The sequence below is a fragment of the Ursus americanus genome, chromosome 17, assembly GCF_024610735.1.
Source record: "Ursus americanus isolate L20-20 chromosome 17, mUrsAme1.1.p, whole genome shotgun sequence".
Classification (NCBI taxonomy): domain Eukaryota; kingdom Metazoa; phylum Chordata; class Mammalia; order Carnivora; family Ursidae; genus Ursus; species Ursus americanus.
In genome coordinates, this window is record NC_142143.1 from 55,912,895 (window position 1) to 55,922,697 (window position 9,803).

The following is a 9,803-nucleotide window of genomic DNA, read 5'->3' on the forward strand; positions in this document are numbered from 1 at the left end:
CTCTTTACCCAACATGGGGCTCAAACTCCACCCCAGGGTCAAGAGTCGTATGCTCCTCTGACTGAGCCAGCACTTGAATTCAGTCTTCTTGATCCCTATGAGAGTAGGTATTATTTTAACAGATGTGAGTGAAAGTTGGGGACCAAAGAGGTCAAGTGACTTCCCCCCAAAACAGCCACACTGAGTAGGGTCTTTTCATTGCAGTAGGCTGTATTGGTGGGTGGTAGTCTACCACTATCCTGGAGAACCACAAATTGGCTGAGAATGATGACCTGCTTCCATTTTACTGGGGTAGAACAGTTCATTTGCTGAACAAAAGTCTCCAGGCTGGGAAGCCTGCGTGGCTCAGTTGGTTAAGCATCTGCCTTCAGCTCAGGTCATGATCCTGGGGTCCTGAGATCAAGTCCCACGTTGGGCTTCTTGCTCAGGAGGAAACCTGCTACTCTGCCTGTTGCTCCCCCTGCTTGTGCGTGCTCTCTCACGCTCTCACTCTCTGACAAAATTAAAAGAAATGTATGACTAACTTTGTCACAGAATAATCAAATTTTTGGTTCTTAGGGAATGCATAGTTTGAGCAAATATTTTGAAGAATTACCTTCCTGGTTCTTAAAATGATTAAGTCTCTATCCAAATACTCAGTAGGCCTTTTTTTTTGTTTTAAGATTTTATTTATTTGAGAGCAGAGCCAGAGAGAGCACGAGTGGGAGGGAGGGGCAGGGGGACAGAGAGAAGCAGACTCCCCGCTGAGCAGGGAACCCTGAGCTGAGGGAGGCAGGGCTCCATCCCAGGAGCCTGGGATCATGACCTGAGCTGAAGGCAGACACTTAACCAACTAAGCCACCCAGGTGCCCCTGAATATACTATTTAACAATGATATTTTAAGTAACCTGTGACCTCATTCATTAAAAAAAAAATTGATACTCCCAAAACATGTACAGGATTGTTAGAAGCATTTTGCTAAGAATCTGTGAAACTGGCACCGGTTATTTATTGAATGACCATTTTGATTTCTAAAGGGAAAAAAAAAAACAGGCCAATTTAGTTAGCTATACACTCTCACCATGTTTCTCCATTAGCAGATTTTATTTGGGAAATACTTCAGAAGTGGCAGTTAAAGGACTGGGTATCCTTGTCATCTCGCTGTTGTTATTTTAGAAATTAATCCTTACAGATAGGTATGGAGACCCCTGTATATCCTTCCTCAGACCTGTTTCCCTCCCTCAGAGATACCGCTATCATGGACTAGTGTTTTATAATTTCTGTATGTAAGTTGTATTCTCTCAATACATATATATGTACCCAAAGAAGTTAGTGATCTCTAAAACTTTAAACAAAATTGTACATATCATCCTACAAATTTCTTTTCAACTTTGTTTCCATGATTTATTTATGATGATAGATGTAGCTCTATTCACTCCCTTTCCAGTCCACGGTAGTGTGGCTTTTATCTGTACCTTTCCACCAAATGGCTCTCAAGTTCACCTAGTTGGTAATTCCAATCATCATTCTTCATGCATGGCTACATTTGTCATTTCTTCAAATTAGTCTCCTTAACATCCCCTTCATTTCTCTTTATTTGTTTCATCTTCAGTTTCAAGATCCCCAAAATTACTTTCATTATCTGTCTACTCTGTCAAAGTTTTCCTGTATGTTTTCCCTGTTAACACAGCTGTCCATTTGGTTGTATAAAAAGGAAACCTGGTCTTTGTAACAAATGGTGCTGGGAAAACTGGATATCCACATGGAAAAGAAGAGTTGGACTCTTATACCATATACAGAAATTAACTACAAGTGGATCAAAGACCTAAATATAAGACCTAAAACCATAAAACTCTAAGAGGAAAACAGGAGGAAAGCGTCATGCCTTTGATTTGGCAATGATTTATGTGACCCCAGAAGCTTAGGCAACAACGTAGGTAGGAGCGCCTGGCTGGCTCAGTCATTAGAGCATGTGACTCTTGATCTCAGGGTGGTAAGGTCAAGCTGCATGTTGGGTGTAGAGATTCCTTTAATTAATTAATTAATTAATTAATTAATTTGGATTTCCCCAAAATTTAAAATTTCTCTGCAACAAAGGACATAAATCAATAAAAAGGCAACCTACAGGGGCACCTGCGTGGCTCAGTCAATTAAGTGTCTGCCTTCAGCTCAGGTCGTGATCCTGGAGTCCTGGGATCAAGCCCCACGTCGGGCTCCCTGCTCAGCAAATGCCCTCTCCCTTTCTCTCTCACAAATAAATAAAATCTTAAAAAAAAAAAAAAGACAACCTACAGACTGTGAGAAAATATAAATGACCTGTCTGATGAGGGGATGGCATCCAGAATACATAAAGAAATACAGATCAACAACAGCAAAAATTTTAAAAATGGGCAAAAGACTTGAACCGGTATTTCCCCATAGAAGTTCTACATATGGGCAAAAAGCACATGAAAAGATGCTCATCATTAATCCTTAGGGAAATGCAAATCAAAACTACAGTGGGGGGGCGCCTGGGTGGCTCAGTCGTTAAGCGTCTGCCTTCAGCTCAGGGCGTGATCCTGGCATTCTGGGATCGAGCCCCGCATCAGGCTCCTTCGCTGGGAGCCTGCTCCTTCCTCTTCCACTCCCCCTGCCTGTGTTCCCTCTCTCGCTGGCTGTCTCTCTCTGTCAAAATAAATAAATAAAAAATCTTAAAAAAAAAAAAAAAAAAAAAAAACTACAGTGGGATAGCACCTCACACGCATTAGAATAGCTACTATCAAAGGAAAGTGTGGGGGACCCCCGGGTGGCTCGGTTGGTTGAGTGTCAGGTTGAGTGCCTTCAGCTCAGGTCATGATCCCGGGGTCCTGGGATCGAGTCCTGCATCAGGCTCCCTGCTCAGCGGGAAGCCTGTTTCTCCCTCTACCTCTGCCTACCACTCCCCCTGCCTCCCACTCTCCCTCTCCCTTACAAATGAAAAAATAAAATCTTAAAAAAAAAAAAAAAGTATTAGCAAGAATGAAAAAAATGGGAACCCCTGTGCACTGTTAATGGAAAGTAAAATGGTAGTTCTCAAAAAATTAAAAATAGAATTACCATGTGATGTAGTAATTCCACTTTTGGGTATAGACTCCAGTCGAATCAGGGCCTCAGAGTCATCTGTATATCCAATAGCTAAAAGGTAGAAGCAACCTAAGTGACCCTCACAGCTAAATGAATAAATGCAGTATATCCATACGATGGAATAGTATTCAGCCTCCAATGGAAGGAAATTCTGGCACATGCTACAGCATGGATGAACCTTAAGGCCATTAAGCTATATAAAGTAAGCCAGTCACAAAAAGACAAATACCGTATGATTCCACTTATATAAGGGTACCTAGATTAGGCAAATTCATAGAGACGGAAAATAGAATGAATGGGGGCGCCTGGGTGGCACAGCGGTTAAGCGTCTGCCTTCGGCTCAGGGCGTGATCCTGGCGTTATGGGATCGAGCCCCACATCAGGCTCCTCCGCTGTGAGCCTGCTTCTTCCTCTCCCACTCCCCCTGCCTGTGTTCCCTCTCTCTCTGGCTGTCTCTATCTCTGTCGAATAAATAAATAAATAAATCTTAAAAAAAAGAAGAAAGAAAAAGAAAATAGAATGAATGGTGTTTGCAAGGGGTTGGAGGAGGGAGGGGAAGAATTACTCTTTAATGGGTACAGAATTTCAGTTGGAGACGAAAAAGTTCTGAAGATAGATGGTGAGGGTTGCACAACAATGTGAATATACTTTTTTTTAATAAAGATTTTATTTATTTATGTGACAGACAGCCAGCAAGAGAGGGAACATAGCAGGGGAGTGGGAGAGGAAGAAGCAGGCTCCCAGCGGAAGAGCCTGATGTGGGACTCGATCCCAGAATGCTCGGGATCACGCCCTGAGCCAAAGGCAGACGCTTAACCGCTGTGCCACCCAGGCACCCCAACAACGTGAATATACTTAATCTCGCTGAACTATACACTTAAATGGTTAGGATGGAAACCATTTATGTTAAATGCTTTGTTGGTTTGGGTTTTTTTAGATTTTTTTTATTTTTGAGTAATCTGTACACACAAGGAGCTTGAACTCACAACGCTAAGATCAAGAATCACATACTCCACTGACTGAGCCAGCCAGGTGCCCCTATGTTAAGCATATTTTTAAAAATTATTTTAAGAAAAGAAAAGAAACCTCAGTGTCAACCTAACGCTGTCACAGGCTCCCTTCTTCATAGCCATTCCCTACAATTTTTACTTTCTAAATGTTCTCTATCACCCCTCTTCATTCCTAATGCAATTACCTTAATTGGAAACCACCTGAGGAGCACCTGGATGGCTCAGTCAGTTACGTGACTGACGCTTGATGTCGGCTCAAGTCATGATCTCTGGGTCATGTGATCCAGCCCTGCATCTGGCTCCCTGCTCGGCAGGGAGTCTGCCTGAGATTCTCTCCCTCTGCCCCTCCCCCTACTCGTGCTCTCTCTCTTTCTCTCAAATAAATAAATAAATATTAAGAAAGGGAGGGAGAGGAGAGAGGGAAAGAAAGGAGGGAGGAAGGGGGGAAAAGGAAGAAAAGAAGGGAAGGAGGGAGGGAGGGAGGAAGGAAGGAAGGAAGGAAGGAAGGAAGGAAGGAAGGAAGGAAAGAAAAAACAAAGCACCTGAGCAGGCGGTTGGCACTGTTTCCTAACTGCTCTTCTCCCTCCGCTGAGAATCCCCCTACGCTTGCTGCTTGCCTCTTGCCTCCATAAAGTGGGTTCTCCCAGGGTGCCTGTGGCTCAGTCAGTTAAGCTCCGAACTCTTTCGGCTAGGGTCATGATCTCAGCGTCCTGGGATCGAGTCCACCCAGCATGGAGTCTGCTTGGGATTCTCTCTCTCCTCTCCCTCTGCCCCTCCCTGCTCACATTCTCTCTCAATCTCTAAATAAATAAAAATAAATAAATAAAATCTTACAAAGTAAAATCCTCTCCCACTTAAAGCTCTGTTGAATAAGGCAGCAACTTTAAAACTTTAGTCATGAAATCCTTTGTTCAATATAAGTCTTAATTAAAATTCTAACAAACTGATTGAAGAAACTAGGTCTGGAGCCTTGCCTGCCCAGCCTTACATACCCCTTTCACTGGAACAGAGTTTGAAAACAAATGGGAATCAGTATTCGTTCATTCAATAAATTCCTCAACTCCTACCATTAGCTAAGCAGTAAGAATCCAACAGAGAATAAGACACGGATCTGTGCTTCTTCCTCTCCCACCCCCCCTGCCTGTGTTCCCTCTCTCACTGGCTGTCTCTCTCTCTGTCAAATAAATAAATAAATCTTAAAAAAAAAAAAAAAAGACACGGATCTGCCCTCCCAGAAACTAGTCTAATGGGAAAGGCAAATAATGACATTCTAAATTCCTTAGCTTGGTCTCCATATACTTCTCTACACATCTCTAACCTATTCATTTAAGGAGTATTTATTCAGCATTGGAAGAGCCTCCAATTATTGTTTTATTACTGTTGGGGTAGTGAAAGAGGTGAATAGATTTTCATTCATTTTTTTCTCTCAAGGGGTAAGGTATTTCAGCGTTTTTGTTGATTTCATTTATTTTTGTTGATTTTATTTTAGGGTTTCATGGATAAGTGTGGTTTGAGAACTTTAGCTGAAATATAATGAATAATACTATAATTATTGATATGGTAATAAATCAAGTTGATATATCTGGTTATAGAATAACAGTAAGTAAGGATTTTAGATCCATCTTTAACTTGAAGGTTAATGCTTTTGGGAATTCACACTGGTGCAGCCACTCTGGAGAACAGTATGGAGTCTCCTCAGAATGTTAAAAATAGAACTACCCTACCATCCATCAATTGCACACAAGGTATTTATCGAAAGGATACAAAAATACAGATTCAAAGGGATACATGCACCCAATATTTATAGCAACATTATCAACAATAGCCATACCATGGAGAGAGCCCAAATGTCCATCAAATGATGAATGGATAAAGATGTGGTACACACACACACACATACACACACACACACTATAACGGATGGATAGATAGATGATAGATAGATAGATAGATAGATAGATAGATAGATAGATAGACACACACAATATATAATGGACTATTACTCAGCCATGAAAAAGAATGAAATCTTGTCATTTGCAATGACAGGGATGGAGCTAGAGTGTATTATGCTAAGTGAAATAACTCAGAGAAAGACAAATACTGTATGATCTCACTTATATGTGGAATTTAAGAAAGAAAACAGATCAACATTTGGGAAAGGGGAAAAGAAAAAAAGGAGAGTGGGAAACAAGCCATAAGAGGCTCTTAACAATGGAGAACAAACTGAGGGTTGATGGAGGGAGGTGGGTGCGGGATGGGCTTTATGGGTGATGAGTATTAAGGAGGGCACTTGTGATGAGCACTGGGTGTTATACGTAAGTAATGAATCACTGAATTCTACCCCAGAAACCAGTATTGCACTGTATGTTAACTACCTAGAAGTAAAAAAAAAAAAAAAAAGTTAATGCTTTATAGCTTCTTGGTGATACTACATGTAGGTGCAGACCATTTTTTTAAATTATTTTAGTGAAATGAATTCAAGAACAATGGAGAACAATCATGATATGACACACAATTTCGGAGCATTGTCCATAGTATAGTCCTGTTCGTGTAGATATCACGGTTGTCTGACTTAATCATCCAAGAATGGCGTCTGTTTTCACGTCTAGGGAAGGAATGGCTCATGAGTGTAAGACATCTTCTGATGAAATTAGTATTCAGAATGCTATTTCTATAGGTAAAACAACTCAGTTGTGAATTTATAAGACCCCTCCTCCATTGCTATCATCCAGTCTAGTGACAGACTAAGCAAATACTGGGGCACCTGGGTGGCTCAGTTGTCAAGCGTCTGCCTTCAGCTTGAGTCATGATCCCAGGGTCCTGGGATTGAGCCCCGCATCGGGCTCCTTGCTCAGCGGGGAGCCTGCTTCTCCCGCTCCTACTCGCTCTGCTTGTGTTCCCTCTCTCGCTGTGTCTCTTTCTGTCAAATAAATAAAATCTTTTTAAAAAACCAACAAAAAAACAAAAACAAAAAACCCTAAGCAAATACTTAAACAAATTGTTGAAATTTTTTAATATATATTATAAAGGAATAAATACTGGCCTCTCACTTATACTTTATGTTCCGGTCTTCCCAAATACATAAAACTATGTAATTAAAACAAGGGGTTTTATTCTGCAGTCCTTCACCTATGTTCTTTCCTAATATATTCTCATACCTTGTCCCTACCATACTTTCTGCCCTCACCCATCTGTACTAGGGATGATAAAATGGTCAGCCCACAGAAATCTTTACTTCACACGGCGATGGTTAACTATAGTATTTGGATTTTACTGCTTTTACATTTGGCCTTTCCAGAGTGCTTTAGTCTTTATATTTTCTTGCCTGGTAGCTATACACACATATATACATGCCTGGCTCCTGAAGATTGGAGTCCATACTCTGATGAGAACTCCTTGTGGAAACGGAGTTCTTTGGTTTTTGCATTCCCAATACATGTCCCATAACAGGGCTCCAATATTTTAAAGAGAGGATAAAATCTTGGCATCACATCAACACTGGAGGCTTAGTATGCAATGTCAGGCAAGTTTTACAGAAAACTAAAACTAAGTAGAAACTTAGCCTCCCATGTACAGCTTAGAATTCAATCAAAGATCCAAGATCGCTATACAGATTTCTGGGCTCTTTTTCAATTTAATTTTTTTTTAAGGTTTTATTTATTTACTTGACAGAGAGAGAGACAGCCAGCGAGAGAGGGAACACAAGCAGGGGGAGTGGGAGAGGAAGAAGCAGGCTCTCAGCGGAGGAGCCTGATGTGGGCCTCAATCCCAGAACGCCGGGATCACGCCCTGAGCCGAAGGCAGACGCTCAATGACTGAGCCACCCAGGCGCCCCCTCTTTTTCAATTTAATTTTTAAATAATTTTTGAGGTATAATTGATATACAATAAAAGGCCCATATTTAAAGTGTACAATTTGATAAGTTTTGACATATTTATACACTCATACACCATCACCAAAATAAAAATAAACCTATTAATCACTCCAAAAAGCTTCCTTAATGCACCTTTGTAATCCCTCCTCTTTCCCCACCCCAAACTTTGGCACCAGGTAACCACTGATCTATTTTGTCCCTAAAGATGTTTGCATTTTGCAGAATTTTTAAAAATTGGAACTGTAATTATGCAACATATACTTTTTTAACTGGCTCCTTTCGCTGTTAGTAATTGTGATTTATTCATGTTGTTGTATACATCAATAGACTTGTTTCTTTTAAATGCTGAGTAGTTAGTAGATTTAGAACAAATTTCCCCAAAATACTGCCTTACTGAATTCCACAAATTTGGATATTTTCATTTAGTTCGAATATTTTTAAATTTCCCTTCAATTCCTTCTTTGACTTGTGGGTTATTTAGAATTGTTTTATTTAGTTTTAAATACTGGGGTATTTTCTAGATATCTTTAGGCTATTGGTTTCTAATTTAATTCCATTGTAGCCCTAGAACATAGCTTGTGTGACTGGAATCTTTATAAATTTATTGAGACTTGTATTATGGCTCAGAATATGGTCTATCTTGGTAAAAGTTCTGTGTGTATCCGAAAAGAGTGTGTGTTCTGGTGTGGTTAGGTGGAGTGTTCTAGAAATGTGAATTAGGTTAAGTTGACTAATAATGTTGTTCAAGTCTTTTGTATCTGTACTAATTTTTAGTCCCCTTATCTTATCAATTATTGAAAGAGGGATGTTAAAATCTATTTTTTAAAGATTTTATTTGCCAGAGAGAGAGACAGTTCAAGCAGGGGGAGCAGCAGGCAGAGGGAGAGGGAGAAGCAGGCTCCCCACCAAGCAGGGAGCCTGGTTTGGGGCTTGATCCCAGGACCCTGGGATCATAACCTGAGCAGAAGGCAGACACTTAACCGACTGAGCCACTCAGGCAAGGCCAAAAAAAAATTTTTTTTTTAATTAAAATTGTTTCAACAATAAAATTTAAGCATTGAGTACACTGTGCCAACTTTACCAGTTATCTCATGATTTAGAATGTGACAAAATCAAGGTACAAAATTCCTCTCTTCCTCCTCTCCCCACTCACAACTACTACAGGGAGAAGGAATGTACAAAATTGAGATTTGTTTCTCATGAAGTAGAGGAAAGGAGGCTGAAGGAAAGAAAATCCTAAAGGTGATCTTTAAATACAAAGGAGAGGCATTGACTTTGTTTCCAAAGACAGAATGTGAAGGGGAGAAATGGTGACTGAAGTAGGTAGATTCAAATGGTTCTTTTTAACAAATGATTCTCACTTCTGTGAGGGAGTTAAAATAGGCATAGGAAAATGTGTGAGATTACTTACTTGATTTCTTCATGTGTAAGAATTGTTTTGTATACATATACATTCTTTATTTTTTAAAAGATTTTTATTTATTTATTTGTTTGTTTGTTTGTTTGAAAGAGTGATAGAGAGAGCCAGAGAGCACGAGGAGGGGAATGCCAGAGGGAGAGGGAGAAGCAGGCTTCCTGCCGAGCCAGGAGCTCAATGTGGGACTTGATCCCAGGACCCTGGGATCATGACCGGAGCCGAAGGCAGATGCTTAACCAACTGAGCCACCCAGGCGCCCCCATATACATTCTTAATATGAAAATGTTCACACATAAAGAAAAGTAGAAAGATTAGTACAATGAATAGCTATATTCCTTTCCAGAATCAACAATTAATATATTGCCATATTAGTTTACTTGCTGAGCAACTTTAAAGAAAATCACAGATGTCAAGATGCCAC